Source organism: Ursus maritimus (genome assembly GCF_017311325.1).
Source record: "Ursus maritimus isolate PB19 chromosome X unlocalized genomic scaffold, ASM1731132v1 scaffold_X1, whole genome shotgun sequence".
NCBI classification, from domain to species: domain Eukaryota; kingdom Metazoa; phylum Chordata; class Mammalia; order Carnivora; family Ursidae; genus Ursus; species Ursus maritimus.
The window spans coordinates 31,956,687-31,978,726 of record NW_024423319.1 but is presented as its reverse complement, the minus strand read 5'-3'; the positions used below and the strand labels follow the sequence as shown (position 1 = coordinate 31,978,726).

Below are 22,040 nucleotides of genomic sequence, written 5' to 3'. Positions count from 1 at the left end.
CAATCTGTGCCTTTTTTCATTCCTCTAATAGTACCATTAACAGAGCAAAAGTTTTCAATTTTAATAAAGTCCAACTTTTCAATTCTTTCTTCCATGAACATTATTTTGCTATTTTACCTAGAAAATCATCATAAAACCGAAGATCACCTAGATGGGCCCCTGCGTTATCTTCTAGGCATCTTCTACTTTTACACTTTACATTGAAGTCTATGATTCATTTTGAGGAGTTTTTTGATGAAAGATGTAAAGTCTGGTCTGACTATATTTTTTTATTTTTTTACATGTAGATGTCCATTTGTTCAAGCGCCATTTGTTGAAAAGACTATTGTTCTGCACTGAATTGCCTTGACTCCTTTTTCAAAGACCAGTGGACTCTGTTTGTGTGAGTCTATTCCTGGAATCTCTATTCTGTCCCACTGATCTATTTCTCTATTCTGTCATTACCACATGGTCTTGAGGACTGAAGCTTTACCATAAGTCTTGAAGTGGAGTAGTGTGAGTTCTCCAACTTTGTCTTTTCCATATTGTGTTGGCTACTCTGGGTCTTTTGCCTTTCCATATCAACTTTAGAATTCCTTTATCTCTATCCACAAAGTAACTTGCTGGAATTTTGGTGGGAATTGCCTTGAATCTATAGACCAGTTAGAAAGAACTGACTTCTAGGGGCGCCTGGGTGGCACAGCGGTTAAGCGTCTGCCTTTGGCTCAGGGCATGATCCCGGTGCTCTGGGATCGAACCCCACATCAGTCTCCTCCGCTAGGAGCCTGCTTCTTCCTCTCCCACTCCCCCTGCTTGTGTTCCCTCTCTCGCTGGCTGTCTCTATCTCTGTCGAATAAATAAATAAAATCTTTAAAAAAAAAAAAAGAACTGACTTCTTGACAAGATTAAGTCTATCTATATATATGCATGAAACGGCTCTCCATTTATTTACATCTTTGATTTTATTCATCAGAATGTTGTAAGTTTTCCACAAACAGATCTTCTCTACAATTTGATCCTTTTATAACTAATGATTTCATTTTTGGTGCAAATGTAAAAGGCACCCTGTTTTAAATTTAAATTCCAGTCGTTCATTGCTGGTATATAAGAAAGCAATTGACTTTTGTATTAACCTTGCATCCAGCAACCGTGCTATAATCGTTTATTACTTCCAGGAGTACTTTAGAATTTTTACAAAGACAATCATGTCACCTGCAAATAAAGACATGTTTATTTCTTCCTTTTCAATATGTATACCTATTATTTCTTTTCTTCTTTTTTTAGCTAGGCCTTCCAGTACAATGTTGAAAAGGAGTGGTAAGTAGGGACATCGTTGGGTTATTCCTAATTATGGAAAGAAAGCATCTAGTTTCTCACCATTAAGTATCATGTTAGCTGTAGACTTTGTAGACGATCTTTATCACATTACAGAAGTTCTCCTCTATTCTAGAGTTTGCTGAGAATTTTTATCATAAATAGATGCTGGATTTAGCAGCTGTTTTTCTTCACTTACGGAGGTGATAACATGATTTTTCTCCCTTAGCCTACTGATATGATGGATTACATTAATTGTCAGCAACAATTTTGAAACCTAATGTCCCGTAATACTGCACTATCGATTAAAACATACTATAGCGTTAGGATGGAATATTAGGCGGATATGAATCAGGTTTCCAAAAATATGTAATAACCCGAGAAAAGTCTAACATAATAAAAACGGAAAGAGCAGGCAGATGCCCAGAAAACCCTAAATCACAAACAAGATGCCAAACAAACAAAAGCAGGAGACCCACTGGCTCAGAATTCGTCCGTCCCCAAAGCTGAGCAGAGCAGGGCTGAGGAAGCGCTGCATACCATCTCGACCATCATCTGCTTTAGTCGGCCAACAAGAAAAAATGAACATAAAATTCCAGCAATAAGACATAAACAAAAGACGGGAGATAAAAACTTTCGGCAACTTGCCTTTTGCTCACTGACCAGATAACTAGAACTATCTGCATTATCAATGCAGCATGAGCATGGGGATTTTATTACTTGTACTTAAAGACATCTCTTGTTGGTAATGGCCAACGTGGGTTTTGTTACAGCCTGTTTTATCTCAATACACCTTTAAAGATTTTAAAATTGTTTCCTATCTGCTCAAGTTGAGATTTTTAAGAACCCCATTTTTAATTTGTAATATAAGCTTACAACTTGACTTTTTTTTTTTCAAAAAGGTCAAAAAATACTAAGCCTGTGTTAATAAAGGTCTTAAAAATGTTTTAAAAACTGGAAGAGTGGGGGACAATACCCTGGGTGCGCATACGATACAAACATATCATGCTCTATGTATCATATATATACACGTGTACATCAACAACAAAACCCCAAAATTTTTAAAACGTGGCACTGAGACTGCAAAAAGGATGGTTGTTTACAGTAGACGGGCTAAATCAAGAAGGAAGGACATCACGTTGCTCCAGCTTAGCCGGGGATATACAGGTGTACTGGGGGCTCAAATATTCGCCTGCTTGGTGAATGTCCATGAATGACCATGAAAGCAATGGGCGTATTGATTTCAGGGTTACAATAAATTTTCACAAGCAGGGAAATTGGCAAATATGAAATCCATGAATAATAATAATCAACTTTATATATATATGCATTAATGCATACATATATAATGATGCTTACACATTGTATAATAGTGAAAGGAAACAGAGTATATTGATAATAATGTTTAATACAAGTGACTTTAATTTGTATTTCTTGTACTTTTCTCTTTTTTTCAATTTTTATGGGAAAAGGGGTTCATTGCAAAGTTAACCACAATGGTGATAAATTTTCTAACCCTAAATGTTATTAAAGAATGGTTTATTATAAGACTTCTATAACATAAAAATTATGCATTTTTAATGATTATATTTAAGAAGAGTTTTTGACGATATAGAAAATGCTTATGACACAGTGTTAAATGAAAAAGTATAATCTCTGGGGCACCTGGCTAGCTCAGTACATGGAGAATGTGACTTGTGATCTCGCGGTTGTGAGTTCGAGCCCCACGCTGGGGGGGGGGATTTTAGAAATAAAATCTTTAAAAAGAAAAAGTACAATCTCAAACTACATACACAATAGGATCTCAGCTCTATCGAGAAACAGCTATCAGGACATAGGTCGAAATGTTAGCACTATTTCTCTCTGGTGGGTTGGAATAATGAACAATTGTCACCCTTTTCCCTAAACATTTCTGCATTTCCTAAACCCTTCAAATGAGTACCATAAAGTCCTCTTACAAATAGAAAAAAAAGTTTAGTGTGTCTGGTAACTAATCAAAATCCCGGAGATCTAAGTCATTTTTCCAGAGTATAAGATGACCTCATAAATTCCAAATCCCTTCCCAGGGAAGATAGACATATTTGGGGATATTTTAGATTTCATTTTCTCTGTGTTTCTGATAGTTCTATAATGAACAAGGAGTGCTTCCACGATAAACCAAAAACAATTAAAAAAAAAAACTGTGCTGGGAAGTGTTACTTAAGATGTTAACATTAAGGGCGCCTGGGGGGCTCAGTCAGTGAAGCATCTGCCTTTGGATCAGGTCATGATCCCGGGGTCCTGGGATCCAATCCTATATCGGGCTCCCTGCTCAGCAGGGAGCCTGCTTCTCTCTCTCCCTCTGCCCTCCCCCTGCTTGTGCGCTCTCTCTCTCAAATAAATAAAATCCTTTAAAAGAAATGTTAACATTATGCAGATGTACATTTAATGTGAACTAATACATACAGCCACTTCAAGGGAACATAAATTGGAGGAAAAGATGATCTCTATCTGTATTTCTATGGAAGACAGCAGGACAAAGGAGAGAAAAACATATGTGCTTCCAGGTCACACTCAAAGAGTAGTAGAAGCGGAAGATAAACGTTTGCCTCCTGACGCGACAATGCCACAGCATGTTAACAGCCTCAGACTCCTTCCCAGTGCACACTGGTCTGGAAAGTGTGTATACATTTTACTGAAGCACACTGTATATTTGGGTCTCCTGAAAAGCTCGTCTGTAAGGCTATTAAATTACAAAACACATCAAAGAAACCACTGCTTCGAAACAGATGTACACACTTTAGTTAAGGCAACACTCTTCTTCAACCTTGGGGCGCGCCATCTTTAAGTCCGCGTGTTGTCCAACAGGATCATTTCCTCATTAAGCCTCCTCTGCGTCTGCCGTAGAGCCTTTCCTCCCGAGTTCCCACAGAAGACTCGGAGAATAAAGACTAGCAGTTGACTCAGAACCTCCTGGGTTTCTAAAACCTGCCAGCAAGAAGCAAATAACGTGATCGATGCAGCCTACCTTCTGCTGTTAGGAAAGCATATGCCATAAAAACATTTCAAAACAATTTTTAAGGTGTAAAAAAGACTGAAAAATCAAATTATTATGTGAAATAACATCAACATGTTACTGGGGCTTGTACCGTTGGCAGCTGTCGCATATTCTGACAATATACCTTCACAGGAGCTGTCAAACGTGCTCTTCCTGTCTGTGTCATCTCTTGTTTATAAAGAAGTGTGATTATAAAGTAATATGACTGTTTTAATCTAATATACCATACACCCTTTTCCTCATAATGAGCGCCTTTCTCTTCAAAGGAGTCACTTGAAGGTGCTACATATTTCATTGCTCAAAACCTGCTTGAGGCACCATTTAGTAAATACTTTCTGACACAGGAGAAAGGCCATCTCAACATTTTACGGTCCCTCTCTCTTTTCTGACTCCAGTTTGATGGCAAGACACTGCCTCGAAACCCTTCTGTATGTCTCCACCATATCGTCTGTCCCCTTGGAAGATAATGCTTGACCCCCGATTAGGACTACTTTAAAACCACAAACATAAAATTGATAAGGTGTATCAGTATTTTCAGATACAGATGGGTCTCGACATACAGTTAAAAAACGGATTTCTGAAATGGCATGTGTTAGATTTATATTTTTTTCACACATTTTAATCAACAGATGTGTCTTGAGCACCTACCATGGGCAGTTTCCACAAGAAACAAAATCTCGGTCATTATGAAGCTTATATTCCATTGGAGGAGACAGACAACAAGCAAATACAAGACACATATATGGTATGATGGCAGGTAAGGATAAATGCCATAAAGAAAAATCAAGTAATGGAAAAGACAGTAACGAGAGAAGGTGCTATATGAGATACAAGAGCGGGTGACACACTGGGACGCCAGGTCACAATCTCAGAGTCCTGGGATTGAGCCCCGCATCGGGCTCCCTGCTCAGTGGAGAGCCTGCTTTCTCCTCTCCCTCTGCTGCTCCCCCTCCTTTGCTGTCTCTCTCTCTCTCTCTCTAATAAATAAAATCTTTAAAAAAAGAGTGGATGACATGCAGATATCGCAATGAGGCGAAAAAGGAAATCAAGTGAGTATCTAAGTGTAGAATATTCCTAAGAGAGGGAACGACAAGCCCAGGTCCCTGAGGCAGAATCATGCCTGCATTGTTTGAGGAACAGCAAAGGATTCAGGGGCTAAGATGGAGTAAACGTAAGGAAGGGTGACCACAGATGTGACAACGGAGGGAGGCAGAACCCAAGAAGGGATTGTAGGCCATGTAAAAGATGGTGGACTCATTCAAAGTGTGATGGGAAGCCACTGGACACTTTTGAGTAGCGGAATGACACGATCTGATGAATGTTTAAAAAAGGATCACTCTGGATGTTGGGTGAAGAACAGATTGTACACCATCCAGGAGGTTACTGATATGCTCCAGGCGAGAGATGATGATGACGTGCACAGGGGTATCAATGTTGAAGACGGGCGAGGAATCATCAGATTGAATGCATGTTTCGAAGCTACATCCACTAATGGCATTCTGTGCGCATCTCAATACACACCGATACATACGAACACAAAATGTGAACAGTGGCTACCTATAAATTTGAGCTCTAAGGGATCTTCCGTTTTTTATTTGTGCATTTCTCAACTAGATGAGGACTTTTGTCCACTAGTACCAAAAAATATATACATTCTTTCATGTGGGGATGAGGAGGGGTCCACAATCTAAAACACAGACACCAAAGGCAATTAACAAAAATACATGAGTGAACATATACAGCCATTTGGTGGCTGAGGTAGCTGTTGCCAGAGCCACAGATGGGGGGGGGGATACTCTGCAGGAGTAGCCACTGGGCAGCCAGACCGATCAGTCCAAGAAAAGTCCAGACTCCGAAAGTATGCATACGTCCGGGCGAGGGCAGACCGCTGGGGAAGAACACGACAGTAGTCCGAGAAGGGAATCCTAATAAACGGAGGAGACATTCTGGGAACGAGGCAACAAACAGCAGGCAGAGGTTAAGGCCTGCAGGATGGAGACTACCCAGTGGTAGGCAAGATTTCCTAACAAAAGAGTAGTCGGGCTTCAAATGAGCACAGCAGGAGGCAGAGGCCCAAGCAAGCAGGTAAGTGGTGAAACACATTATGGCAGAAACACAAGGAGCCCATCCTCAGTAAACTCCTGGGAGGCTTCATAACCCTCTGTGTTCTGAGCCAAGCCAAAAACTCCTTGGATGAGCAATGGTTTCAGAATAGGAGAAACTATAATTTTCTTAATCTTCCCGAATGGTTCCGGGATCCTTTAACCCTGAACGGCCCAAAGTGGCCCACCTCGCTTGCCAGGCTAGATGGAGGCGATCGAAGTTTTCAAGAGAGATAAAGAATGGCAAGAATTTCAGGCCTTCATGTGCACAGCGGACTCACCAGCCATCTTTCCTCAGGATGTCATAAATACACCAACCCCAGCCTCCATCATCTATTGGCTCCTACACCCTGGAATCTTGACTCTAAGTTCCTTGATAACAAGGCCCTTTCTTATCTTACTCATCTTTAGATCCACAGTATGTCCAAAATCCGGTTCGTGGTAGGTGGTCCCTAAGTATATGTGGAAAGGAGAGATAAGTGAATGAAACTAATATCAGAAGACATTCTGCATGGTGACATTATGAAGACATTGTACTTGCATTACACTCCCGTGTCCTCGTATATATACCGCTCGTGCAACTTCCCATCATCAGCCTAAACGTCTTGCTCAAATTCTCACTTGGCAAATAACCTGTAGAAATGCCAACTAACCCAACCAAATGGTATTTAAGTTTTTCCTACAATTTTATACACATTCCTACTCATCATCTTGAGCCAACCCTGTGCCTATCAGTCTCTCAGGGCAGCCCAGGGTCATCGGTGTCTGGCTTTTCCTTCCAACTGCATGGGGTAGCATTTCCTACTTCAAACAAGTCACTGAAAACCAAGGCAGTGTAATGGGAACTAATGGGCCACTTCTCAAATTCTAGCATTATCCAAAGGTGCACTGACAGGACAAGACATCAGAGACCTAGGACCTAGCCCCAGCTCTATCGCTAAATAGCGCTCTGACCTCAGATTAGACACTCCCCCTCTCTATGCTATCATTTGCCACCCTGTGAGGTGCATAGACTCAGGGCTCCCCTGAAGTCCCTTTAGGCTTTAAGGTTGTATGAGGTCTGTGAGGACAGAGACCCAGAGCCCAGCAAGTCATGGACACCCCAATACACTTTTTGAATGAAAGTACAAAGGAGCTCTAAATACAATCAAACATATAGGGGCGCCCGGGTGGATCCATCAGTGAAGCGTCTGCCTTCAGCTCAGCTCATGTTCCCGGGGTCCTGGGATCCAGCCCCCCATCGGGCTCCCTGCTTCTCCCTCTCCCTCTGCTGACCACTCCTCCTGCTTATGTTCTGTCAAATAAATAAATAAAATCTTACAAACAAACAAAAAAGGTAGACAATTTGTCTCCCAACAAAGTAGAAAGGGCCTTAGTGACCTTAGTGAGTGAAACAAGAGAAAAAGTCTGAACATGTTGAAAACTGAAATGCAAACCCTTGTAGTTGAAAAGGAATTTCCATGGGGACTCAAGGGCTGTCTATCAAAATTCAGTGACACATTCACAGCACATGACAGCTAGCTCCCTGACCAAAAAATGTAATGAATTAAGGAGAGACGTCTTCCCTAAAGCATATGGGACAAACTTCGGCCACATATGAATGTATCTTGGTAAAATCGGGCACTTTCTTGGTCATATTTAGTTAACACTTTCAGACCTGGGGGCACCACAGTTCGTAAGAGTACTATTTTATTTAACACAATTAAATGTCCTTTCGGATGCCTCTATTCCTATGGAGTATTTTGTTAAAGATTTTATTTATTTACTTGAGAGAGAAAGAGCCTGAGTGGGGGTGGGGGCAGGTGCAGAGGGAGAGGGAGAAGCTGACTCCCTGCCGAACAGGGAACCTGAAACAGGCCTCGATGCCAGGACCCTGAGATCGTGACCTGAGCTGAAGGCAGTCACTTAATCAACTGAGCCACCCAGGTGCCCCATCCTGTGGAATATTTCAATCTTCAGTCTTTTCAGACTTTTGTATAGTCTTTCCAGTTTTCTACAATCAAACCGCTTATTCAAACTTTCCTTTCCTCCTGCCAAACAATTCATTCAACGATAAGCATTTTGATTCATAGTAAGGATAAAAAATCAAAACTATTATGATAACTACAATTCATGGAATATTTACCATGTGCAACTATGAGCATGTGAAATACATTATCTTATTTAACATGCGCAATGAGCCTAGGAATTAGTTATGGCCGTCGCCATTCTACAGATGAGCAAGCTCAAGGAGGGGAAACAACTGGTCCAAGGTGGTCATAGCTCATAAGCGACAGATCCGGGACATCAATCTCAGCTTCACTGATCGCAAAGTTCACGCTCTTAACCCTTACATTATGCTACTTGGTAACACATTGGTACTGGGCTATTTTTCTTTCGTTAAACATTCACTTAATACTAAGTGCTGGGCACCGTGCTACATGGGAAATAAAATGGCGACCACGAGAGAGACAGTTGCTCCCACATGGTGCTTACACACTAGCAGAGAAGGCAATGAAAGAGGCAGTCAGAGGTAGTGACTTGTGATGGTGAACAGGTTGTAGGTAATCAAAGAGAAAACGTCTCGGAAATGGAAACTCAACACCACAACTCAGCCATTGCTGGAATAAACCAACCTCCGTTTTGTACATGCATCAGCTTCTGTAGGGACTGACTGACTCAATGAATTAAACCGGTCACACACGCACAAATGGAGTTTCCTAAGCGATAATTTTCACTGGATAATAAACATCTGCCTGCCCCTCCAGATGACACTGAACCCTGGTCCTCTTGCTAGACAGTTCCTCCAACATACACTTAATGAAATGGAGGCTTTGGTCACACTTTCCGCTAGATGAAAACCCTGATAACGTAATCTACGTAACACTCATGAAATATACATGCAAACCTGAACACATTTATTCTCTCAATTATCAAACCAAATTTCAGAAACATTTACTAAAAGCATGGGCAACTTCAAAAAGACAAGGGCAACATGGAGAATTATGGTGGTCTTTGAGAATACATAAAGAATCCACTCTTATGAATAAAAAAATCCCTCTCCATTTTCATTTAGATGCCTCAAATGCCCGTTTTCCTTCACATATATGCAGTTACCTGGCTCCCTTGCCCATGGACCTGAAGAGGCCGAATCTATGTTGGAATCGTTACAATTACAATCGTTACAAAATTACAGTAATGGCTACAGTTCTTGAACATGTAATGTGTGTCAGGCATTATCCATTGTGCTTCTGAAGCATATCTTATTGAACTCTCACACTGAAGAATGAACGTTGCCGTTTTGCAGATGAGAATGCTGACCCCTGGAAATGAGATCCCTACCCAAGAATCTACACCTGAGCCCAAAAAAGCTAGAATACGGAACCCAGAGTGTTAACCACTCAAAACACTGGCAAGCACTGAGCACGGAGCTCGCACTTAATAACTTGCTGACCATCATAAACATCCTAACAGTCACATTTTGTACACAAAGACCCCTAGACACATAATTAAAACCCAGCTTTAAGACTCGGGGAAATATCGATTTCTCTTTCCTGTTGGTTTTTGCCCCCTCCCTCTGTAATCCTCATCACACGCTTCCTGGACCTGGCTCTGGGATCCATGCTCTTTTCCTAAGATGCTCTTCCTCTAGGATTTTCCACTTTCCGGGGCGATCACTGTGATCCAACCCCACCACCATTTATTTAAGTAAGGCTACAGATCCCTAATGAAACACAAAGCTGCTCTCTAGAAGGAATTTAAAAAATCAGGGGGGAAGTATGGCGAAATACTGGCACCAACGTTTCCCTCCCACTAGGTCTATCCGTACACAATGAGGTTCTTCACTCTGACGTTGCCATGGACGGCTTACGAGGAAATCAGGTACAACTGCTGGCATTTCTGAGAGCCTACATCTGAGGGGAGGGTGGAGTGAAGTACATAGCTTTTATCAGATGTAAAAAGGAGTCCCTGACAAAGACGAAAGGAACTTTTCAAATGAATGAATCTTCTCTAGAAATCTAAAGAATTCTTGTCATGTATATAGCATCCCCTTACTATCTTCTCTTCTTCAATCTCAACCACCACTCAGGCCAACTCCAAAGGCGCTCTCTCTCACCTATTGCCTTCAGAAAGCCCTCTCTCCTGACTCTCATCCTGTCGACGTCCCTGAATTGGCTGGTAATTCCCAGGGACAAGCTCTGTCTGCGGTAATCAAAGGAATGAAGGCAAGTGACTGAATTCACAATTCTCCTGCCCCACGTCGCACGCCAGCTGCTGTCTGGGCAGACCTATTACAGGAAAAGCTGCGTTATCTGGCACAACCCCAACAGGAAAGAAGGGGAAACCACCACTTCCAAAATGCCCTGATACAAATCTCCGATCCAGTAACTGCAGCTGATGCCATTGAAATGCAACTGCGTGGACACAACACTATGAAAGAGACCCGATCAAAACGCAAAGCTGAAAGTGGTCTCTGATGACTTGCGCTGAGCGGCATAAACCTGGCGGCTGGGATGAAATCTAACCCGCAAAATGGATGCAGATCGACACAAAACAAAAACGATGGAGCACGTAGAAACGAGAGGTAGTTTCAAAACCTTGATAAGTACTTCTTTACAGTGATTAAGAGGACTACGACATAATGTAGAAACGGGTAATACCATGTTAAGGGACAAACAATTGCTATGATCACGCCTAGAAAACTCTGTATGTTATCCGCAAAACCAAAGGGTTTAAGAGTGAATTTGTTCTTAATTTTAAGCTGTTGGGACTCAACGATTTTTTTCCCCTTTTTCGAATGTAGCATTAGTGTCGTGTGTTTTTTATTTGAAGGAGGAAAGAGACCACAGTCCCCAACTAAAAAGGAGTACTAAAAGAGCTTGGTAATGTCATCAAGCCCAGAGAAACAGATTCTAGAAAAGCTGAAGTTGCTTCTAGATCAATTTATCGAGAGACGAAGTCTATTTTCTTCCAACCAAAACTGCTGCCCTTGAAATACTGAAAGGACAGAAGGAAAAAAGAGAAAAAAAAAAAAAAGGTTGCAAAGTCGTTGGGATGTTTCACTCAATTAACAAAGTTAGGGGACTGGAAGTGCAGGCTGAGCTAGATGAAATGCCGGAAATGTACGTGTAATTGTCAGCTCACCCCTACCCCACCCCAGAACCCAGCTGGGCTGTCTCCTGCTCTCCAGGTACTCCTTCCGGGGCACTGTTGCTTTTCCCTTTGATCCCTGCCTAGTGAAACTTGCTTAGGCTCCAACATGAACTTGCCACTTTCCACAGGGCAATCCTTTTATAAGTTCCAGATGCAATGAATGGGATTTTTTTTTTTAATGTGGTGACAACCGCATGCCCACCCTCTTTCTCCGAATTCATTAAGGTTCCAGCTCAGTGCTGGGCACAGTGGAAATAGCAGTTCAATACCCACATCCTCTTAATTTCCCACTAGGTTCTATATACATAATTCAGGTCCAGGACCGGGAGGTTCATGGCTGACTGGGCTTATTTCTCGTCAAGGCTCCTCACGGGCATGAGAAAAGCACCGGAGACTGCAATTTCCTTATGGTTTTCGCACAGGAAAGATCACAACTATTGCACTTTGCTACTGGAACAAACTCCAGCGAGAGTACCAACTCATAAATTCAGAGCGACAGTTCAAGAAATATCCATGTGTGATCAAGACCTTGACGGATACCACTCTGACATTACTGAAGCAATTATTCCTAAATCTTAGGCATTTGAAATGCATTTGATATCTGTGACCCTCAGCGACCTCACCTGTAAAAACGGATGTTCTTACCTGACCCAAAAGAAGGACGTGGAACCCGATTATTGGAGGTCCCTTACCAGCCCCGAAGCATAAGATGCAGCGTGGCTAGGTGGGAAAACAGTTCTTGCTCACCTGGATGACTGGGTTTTCCCTCTATTGCTTGTCCAGCCATCTACCCCCTTCAGGTCTGCTTCCAAACTGCTCTGAAGTCGTTTTGCGAAAGTCGACCTGATTCTGTCTCTGCCCTGTCTAAAAGTCCCGATGGCTAGCGCCAGGCAGCTACATTTGGAGAGAAGAAAATCCAAAGTCCACAGCTGGGCAACCCCATGTCCCAGGTATGAATGTTAATGATCTCCATTCTCGGGTCTGAAAAATGCAAGATTGTTGTTTCAGAACACAGCTGAATGACTATTTTGAGAGAATGTTCCACCAGAAAGCAAAAAACAAAACAAAACAAAAAACAAACAAAAAAAACCCCTGAATTTAGCCCATTTCATGAAAGTTCAATTCCTTATGGATTTTCTCAGTCATTTTAGGTGGAAACACAATTCAAGATTTTCCCCATCTCTATGTTCTCCACTTTGTTCTAGCATTGAGCTTATTTCAAGGAACTTACGTATCTTCACAACAGGGGAGCTGCAAGGGTCTCAGGGGTACCTAGTCCATAGCCATCCTCTGATCGAGTTCTCGAATGTCATTCCCCTTCTATGCTGGCATCTCCTAACTTAGACATTTTCCCTTCTGGCCTCAGGGCTTGTACCTCACGCTTCTTTCCAACCTGGTGTCCCCTCACAATGATTGACAGGCCCCTCCAGGTCTGCAGGCTCTCAGCGGTTCACAGGAAAACTTCGGGCTTCTTCCCACCCCAGGTCCTATTTTAAAAACATTTACTATGCATTTTATTTATTTATTTTTATTTTTTTTTAGAAATCATAACTTTATTTTTTTTTATTATATTATGTTAGTCACCAGACAGTACATCCCCGGTTTCCGATGTAAGGCTCGATGATTCATTAGTTGTGTATAACACCCAGTGCACCATGCAATACGTGCCCTCCTTACTACCGATCACCGGCCTATCCCATTCCCCTCCCCAAGCCCTCAGTTTGTTTCCCAGAGTCCATAGTTTCTCTGTGCATTTTAAACCATTTCTTCAGTGTCTGTCTCCCCAGGAAGAGAATAGGGATAAGGGAAGAAGCCACGCCTTTTGCATTCACTGACACATTCTTTTGGTGGGGGCACCTGGGTGGCTCAGTTGGTTAAGGTCTGCCTTCAGCTCAGATCAGGATCCCAGGGTCCTGGGATCAAGCCACACACCAGGCTCCCTGCTCAGCAGGGAATCTGCTTCTCCTTCTCCCCCCACCTGCTCACGTGCTCTCTCTCTCTCTCGCTATCTTTCTCTCTTAAATAAATAAATAAAATCTTAGAAAAAAATAAGCATGATAAAAATAAAAACAGTTGCTGAATGAATAGAAGTGGCTTCACAACCTGGTTTACTCTAATCCTTCTGGCTTCTTCTACACACCTATTCACACGCAAACACAGAGCAAACACGGGGCTTATGGAACTATGTACTAGGGAACACTAGCTTAATACAAGTTTAACAGGACAGACTCTAAGCAGAAATAACGTTTAAGTCCTGGGACTAGGATACAAGGTGCTAACCCCCATCTCTCCCATCTCCCTTCCAAACAAACGCACATGAAGGTTAATTCATAAGTAATCACGAATACTTCACAGCAGTCTTTTTAAAATGACTTTAGGGGCGCCTGGGTGGCTCAGTCGTTAAGCATCTGCCTTCGGCTCAGGGCGTGATCCCGGCGTTCTGGGATCGAGCCCCACATCAGGCTCCTCTGCTGGGAGCCTGCTTCTTCCTCTCCCACTCCCCCTGCTTGTGTTCCCTCTCTCACTGGCTGTCTCTGACAAATAAATAAAATAAAAATCTTTAAAAATAAAATAAAATAAAATAAAATGACTTTAAAGTCAGGGGTTGCCTGGCTGGCTCATTCAGAAGGGCATGCGACTCTTGACCTTGGGATTGTAAGTTCAAGCCCCATGTTGGGTGCAGACATCATTTAAAAATAAAATCTTAAAAAAATTTTTTTATTTAAAAATAAAATCTTTTTTAAAAATGTCTTTGAAGTCCTAGGAGACTTCAGAAGTATCTCAAGGGAAGGTATGAGAAATGAAGGAGCAAAGTCTAAGGTCCTGGTAGGCAGAATAATGCCCCCCTAAGATGTCTGCGTTTAAATTCTCAGAACCTGTAATTATGTTTCCTTACATGGCAAAAAGGACTTTGCAGCTATCCAGAGAGCCCAACTGGACCTCATGAGTCCTTGAATAGGTAGAACCTTCCAGAGCTGTGGTCAGAGACAGACAGGAAGGGGCAACATTTGTGGCTTTGGAGAGCACACAACGGTGGGCAGTCTCTGAAGTCTGGAGAAGACCAGGAAAGAGATTCTCCCATAGAGCCTCCAGAAAGGAACACCTTGATTTTGGTTCATCGTCTTCCAGAGCTGAAGGATGACAAATTTGTGTTGTTTTAAGCCACAAGGTGTGTGAATGTTTGCTATGGCAGACATAGAAAACTACTCCAGTCCCTCCATTATCCTCTCTGGTGCTTCAAACAGAACAGCTCTGCACTGATCCATTGTCCCCCTCCTGGGGCTCTGCAGGAAAGTTCATCTGGGGTCAGTGTTCCAAGAGGATGAACCTCATTCCCTCAAACGTGTCTCGGTAACTTTCCTGTTGTTGTTACCTCTATCCCAGACTCCCTTTCCGCCAGACCCTTCATCTTCACCCAGCACTATTCTACTGACCCTCTAAGGATGTCACCCAGCTCTGGGTCTCTGATGTCCCATCCCTACCCTATCCCTGGCAAAATCAATTGCTCCTTCTTCTCAGTTTCCATTATGTTCCATACATGCCTTGCTTATTGAAATTACAAACTGACAAATCCTCCCGGATAAGGACCATCTCTCACCGAAGGCTTTTTTAACTAAGCATCCACTGAAGTGTTGGGCACATAGTAGTCACTCTTGACTGCCTTGTCTAAGCGAGCCTCAGCTTACTGTATTTTCCTTTTTTGAATGATTTTATGTATTATTTGACACAGAGAGAGAGAGAGCACAAGCAGGGGGAGCGGCAGGCAGAGGAAGAAGGAGGAGCAGGTCCCCCACTGAACAAGGAGCCCCATGCAGGGCTCGATCCCCAGGACCCCGGGATCATGACCTGAGCCGAAGGCAGATGCTTAACCAACTGAGCCACCCAGGCGCCCCAGCTTCCTGTATTTTCAATCATGGTCCCAGTGCATTTCTTTCACAACACCTACAAGTGATAATTCTCTATATATACTATCTTCCCAACTAAACTGAGTTTGATGAAAATATGTCAGCTCTGTCTACCATGGTACCTGTGACATATGCCCCAATGCGCATGAGTAAGTATGCAGGAAACAAAGTCATTGTTGAATGGGTGTTTAACATAGTTCACATCCAAGAGGAAGAGACCCACTGGCAAGATTAACCCTACAATAGCTGTCGGGAACTACAGAAGGATGCCTGCAGCAAAGGAGCCCAAAGACTGTGTCTGGCCACCCTCTCGCAGACTCGCGGGACCCAATCTCAGCGCTGTTAACAGCAAGAGCCAGGCCTGCTCTCCCTGAAGCAGAGCCTCACTCCCAAGGGAGCGAATAACAGAGTCCTGGCACATAGCTCTGAAAGGTTGCCCACTTCCAATACAGCTTGTCACTGTGTATTACAGACAGTCACTGGCGAATAATTAGTAGCCCTTCTGTGCATCAAAAGTGACCAAATTTATAGCATCTCTATTGAGATCGATGACTCTGTTTTCCCAAACTCATCAGAGAAGATATTTTATCCATTTCAGTGCTAAAATCAATATGCTGAGAGCAAATACCTATATTGCATGTTGGGTGCCTTTCAGTAAGTACATTGGGTCTGGTAACGACTGGGCTGCTCCCGATGAAGCATTCATACCTACTCATTAGGAAATGCTAGTCACAGATGTGCTCCCTATGAAGCCGCTTCATAATGCAAACACACCTAAGGGGAGGAAGTGTTTCAGGTAGATAACTATTCTGAGTTTGTATTTCCTCCACCAAGGCCAGTCTTCCTGGCAAGATAAATAGCAACGAATATAGTGGAATTTAAGGGACATCATGAAGGTGGGTCCTCAAAAATCCTCCCCCCCCCACCTGCAAGGCCCCTATTTAGCAATCCTTGCCCCTAGCGGCCACCCATGCATCCCCCACTCTAATCAAAATCTAAAAATGCGGAAAGGAAAGCTCTAATCCCTAACGAACCACGAAGAAGGTGGTATGAGTCTTGATTTGGGACAATCTTTATGTGGAAGAAGGAAAAGGAAATCTAAGAGTCCGAAATGTGGAGTGCTTTTGTAGGTTGCCGGGGTGGGGATCCAAAAGTTCAAGCAGGCGCACGACGTCAAAGGAAGAGAAGCAAGCGCACCGGCGGCGGAGTGAGGGCACCTGCACTGCGCAGTCGCAAGGCCGCGCTGGAGGCCGCCAGGCTTGCTCATTTCCTCTCACGCACGCGCGTGCCGGGCAGTCAGGGTCTTCTCCCGGCAAAGGCAAAGCTCTTCCTGAAATGAATGTCTCGCCCACGACAGTGCCTAGGTCAAGGCAGAGAGACTATAAAGCTGATCATATTTCCTTTACTTTTCCCTGGCAGCCCGTCTCTGGGCTCTCCATTCTAGGCACTGCTACTTTTTTTTCTCCCCCCTCCAAACTTGAACTCTTAAAGGATTTAAAGGTTCTAAAATCGGGGCACCTGGGTGGCTCAGTCCGTTAAACATCAACCTTCCGCTGGGGTCATGACCCCAGAGTCCCCCATCAGGCTCCCCGCTCAGCGGGGAGTCTGCTTCTCTCTCTCCCTCTGCGGCTCCCCCGCTTTGTGCTCTCTTTCTGTCCAATAAATAAATAAAATCTTTAAAAAAAATAAAGATTCTAAAATCAGTCATTTACTTGGCTCTCTGATTGTGGAATAAAGTAACTTGATGCCTATCAAAATGATGGGAGGCGTTGGGGAAGAGTTAGGAGTGGAATTTAGGATCACACAAAGGATTTAGATAAATAGAAAGCTTGCCCCAAATTCCTGAAATTAGGCTGTCATGACCTTAATCTTGTGCCCCAGCACCACTAATGGCAGGACAGTTTTCTAATGGGATCTAACAATGCCTAAGGTATAGGCTTGTCAAAATGTCTGACTAGAATCCAAGCTAGCCTTCCCAATCAATTCTCAGTTTACAAGAAATAAACGGTATAGAGAAACGAGCAAATCGGCACCTCAAAGGAGCCTACAAATCTACAGACCCAGTCTCTGCAGCAAGTTCTTCTAATGGAAAACAGAAACTGTTCTAAGTGAAAAGACACTTATTATGACAATCAGATGCACCATATGGTCCTGTACTGAATCCTGGATTGGATAAAGAGGGAGGAAAACATTTTTGGGAGACCACTGAAGAAATCTGCATATGCATTGGGTATTAAGTAACATTAAACAATGTTTCTAGGTGTGCTGTTAATTTGCTTCTGAAGGAAAAGCATTCTTATTTTTTAGAGATACCTACCAAAATATTCATGGTTAGAATGTCACTGTATCTGCAGTATACTTCATCATTTAACAAAATCCTGAAATTATACCATACCGATTATTGGTTATTCTGTCTGTGCTTAAGGACGATGAAACTGGTTTAAAAAAATTCACCAGATATTTCTACCAGAGTTAAGGAATAATGACTTCAGCTTTGCTATGCAAACAGCCCTTGATATACTCCTAAAATACATGGAATGAAGTAAGGGTAGGATAACGGTTTCCAGTTCATTTGCAAGAGACATTCTGCCATTTGCATTTCACTGCACAAATATCTACCTAATGAAAAATAGGACATTCTATTTATCTAATAGCAATGTAACTAGACCAGCAGTGTGCTGAGCTATACTGACAATCAATAGAATTGAAAGGGCATAATATTAAAACTCAAAGGCCATCAACAACTATTTAAAGGAGGTTTCCTCTGAAAACAAAAAGGAAAGAGGAGATTGATGGTCAACATTACCAACGTACAAAGGTTCAATCAGAAATTAAGTTTATAAGACTCACTAGAGGCTGAATGGCATCAACATTAAGGTCACAAGCTCTGGAGCCTACCAGCCTATGTTTGAATCCCAGTTCTACCGCCTGTCAGCTGAAAAATAATAAGCGTACTGGCCCCATAGGGTCCTTGTGTGGATTAAATGAGATGACGATTATAAAGTACAGCACCTGGTACACAGTCAGCACTCAATTAAAGAAGCCTTTTTCTCTTTACGGCAATGGCTTTTAATCACTGGTTCACTGAGGGGCTTTGGGGAGCCCACATCCCCCACAGAATTGAGTGCTACATTTTGTGAACTCTTATTTTCTCAAAAGACAGTCCTTCGTTTGTAGCAGATTCTAAGTGGCCCACAAACACCCCCAAAGTTTAAGGCTCGCTGCATGAGAGGCATTTGCTTAATTCCAGATACGTGGTGTGACTGCACTGACTCTGGCAAGTGCCACAAATTATGTGTGTCCTGTCAAAATGTTATACTCACCTCTTCTAACAACACTTAGTTTTGCTGGGCATCTGTACCCAAGAGAAAACAAAAAGATTGGACACAAAGGGCAGCGACATCTTTTTTCCTGTCTAATCCTCATCGGCTTTGGAGAAGGTGGCCCTGATTCATGCCTTGTTATAACATTTGTAAAGGTCAGCTTATGTAATAGAGGTACCATGGCCTCGCTACATCATTAGAGAGCCCACCTTCCACCAGGAAAATGGCATACTACTTCGATGCAATTGACGCATTACCCAGAAGGCTTTGACTTGCTGGAAATCTGATGAAAATTTTAAAGTCCCTTGGCAATAATTTTCAAGCACCACAATTTTAATCTGGCCATGCTTCTGCAGCAGTGGTGCTAAAAATCTGCTACAGGCAAATCCCTGCAGAGTCTGAAAATTTGTCAGAAGGAAGACATGTCTATAATCAACGATTAATCCTATTGACCACGATTAACACTTCCGTACTCCAGCCTATCAGCTCCAAATGCTATGTCACGATGCCACATGTCACCACACATCCCTCACAGGATTACAGTCTCTTTCAAATCTCCTTTCGGGGGAGCTAGAAGATTCTGACACATAGGTCATATCCATTTTAGAGATGTCACATTTCTCACTTCAGCTAGAGCTTTTTCATCTTTGATGTGATTCCACTTTATATTTGCAATGGCCTGGTTTCAATACAATTCCCATGGGGGCGCAAGCATAGGAACTTGGTGGTCAGATGGTTTGTCCTTATGGGACATGAACAAAACTTCAAAAACAACCCATCTCTGGACATGCTCAGGGTATGACCTTGGACAAGTCACCTGTACATTTGACAAAACTTGTTGTATATGTACCGAGCTCCGATCACTGTGCTAACCTCAGGGGATACATACTAAAGATACTCTTCCTGCCCTCAAAGAGCCTACAGTGTAGAGAGGAGACAAGTAAATAGGGAATTTCAACACAGTATAATAGAAGATAATTACAACAGAAGGAATTACAGAATACCGTGGAAACAGTCAGGGAAGGCATCTTAAAAGAGCAGGCATCTAGGGCGCCTGGATGGCTCAGTCAACTCTTGATTTGGCTCAGGTCATGATCTCAGGGTCCTGAGGTTGAGACCCACGTCAGGTTCTGCACTGAGCAGGGAACCTGCTTGAGATTCTCTCTCTCTCTGTCTGCCCCTCCCCTCCGCTCACAATTGCTCTCTCTCTAACAATTAAAAAAAAAAAAGGCCAGCAGCTTAACTAGAAGTTACCTACGCATATGTGTGTATGCTGGAGTATTCCAAAGGGAATAGCACGTACAAAAGGCTCAGAAGTAAGAGATGTCATGATAACGTTCACGGAACAGCAGGAGTTCCATGGCTGGTTTGTAGAGATCAAGAGAGAAATTGCAAGACCTGGGCTAAAAATAAAAGTCCGATCATGGAGGGCCTGCGAAGACATATTAAGATGTTTAGACCACCAGAAGGCACAAAGAGACATCAAAGAGCTGTGAGCCTTTGCAATATGATAGGAATTGTATTTTAGGAAGATACCATCAGGTGCACTGTAGGATACGGATTGAAGAAAGGCAAAACTGATGATAGGAGACCACAGTCTGAAGGCTACTGTAGTTACCTAAGTGAGAGATGATGGTGGTCAAACCAGACTCTGTGAAATGAAAATGGAGGCTCTGGTACACCACCCGGGTGCACCTTCAGAACCAAAGCACTCACTCCCCTAGTTGCCAGCAATATTGGCTGCTGCAGGCTCACAGCTGAATCCCTCTCCAGAAATTGCCCTCAGCCACAGGGAGCCTACCTGTCCGATGTGATGGTTCCTTCCAATGGGCAGCCCACAAGCACCAACTGGACAACGCAGGTGTTCAAAGGCCTTTCCCCCTCAGCCTCAATTGGAGACAGCTCCGAAGGAACACCTCAGTTTGTGAGATCCCTACAGAACAGGCGAAGGCCTTTCTTTTGACAGCATCGTTGTTCAGTTGCTCCATCTCCGCGACCCTGCTTCACTCATGTCCTTACACGTTTGTTCCTGACGGTGCTCCCCAGTACATTTCCTGTCTGTTTCCAAAGGGCCGGATCTACGGCAGAACCTCAGCAGTTCTCACCTGTAAAAGGAGAGGGTGAATTAGTTCCTTACTAAGCACACTTCCTGTCTGTTCTACCTGTTCACAGTCTTTGGAATTTTTTGACAGTTCTTACAGATGTTTCAAAACACCAGGAAATGGATACAACAGACGCTTAATTTTTGCAACCGCAGCAGGACACACCACAATAATTAGAAATGTTTCACAAACAGACCACCCACAAATCTTGCACCCAGTCGGGGTTTCTATTGTCTGCTCTTATAAATATAAAATTCTTTATGGCTTCCATTGCCAAAGCTTGCTTCTTATAAAAAATACTGCTGCTCCCCGTAGACCAGCATGCAACAGTGCTATTATCTTTTGCTGATAGCAGAACTAAAAGCAGTAAGTCTAGCACTTTTCTAAATGCACAGCAAAGCTGAATATATGATTAATATATCGAGTTGGATACTGCTGCAATGACTCTCCCCACCCCCCCTTCAAAGAAAGTTCCTCAGCAAAATCGAATTCTGTTGTGAACTACTCTGGCTATACCTCACTGCTCTCAACGGTGAGCCATTCGTAAACTCTCTATCATGTGCTTCTGACCGTCTCGGCACCGTGGTTTCCTAAGGACTTTCCATGATTTACGAAGGCCATTTGCCTGCGAAGAACTTTTTTAAAATCATGAATTTACAAGGTACGATTCCAATCTTAGAATCTGAGAGCTGCAAGAAATTTCTAACGACAAGACCGGGAGTTTTTAACCTAGGGTCTCTGGAACCACGGATGGGCTTCCAGGAGTCTGTGGAACTCTAAAGTCGTATACCGAATTGGCGGGGCGGTGCGATAGTTGTTATTAGAGTACATAAGCGGATACGCAGGAGGCTCTCAGGTCCTGCAAAATTAAGACCCACTGTCGATACCAATGGTCTTGCTTCCTGCTTAATGAAATTAAGGTTTAGAGCAATTACATGACTTAGCCAGGGTCGACTAGTTTATTAGAGCCCAGGGTTGCTTCGTTTCAGTCCGGTGAGCTTTCTGCTACACTGGGGAAGGCATTCCAAACCAAGGCACCATTCAGAGTACACGATAACTTCCTCCCTATCACACCAACACGTTCCTACCGCCAAGAGAACGCTTCCTCAAAGGAAACCAAAGCCTTCTGTTAGGTTCAGTAACTT

General features: G+C 43.0%; 1 long non-coding RNA gene across 1 annotated transcript in view; it reads right to left on the bottom strand.

Annotated features, from left to right (window-relative positions):
* LOC103677710 overlaps positions 1-22,040 on the bottom strand; it is a 330,990-nt gene that overhangs the window by 261,638 nt on the left and 47,312 nt on the right. The window contains exon 2 of the long non-coding RNA XR_572499.2: positions 20,595-20,898. This is a non-coding gene — a long non-coding RNA (uncharacterized LOC103677710). The remainder of the gene's footprint in view (positions 1-20,594; positions 20,899-22,040) is intronic.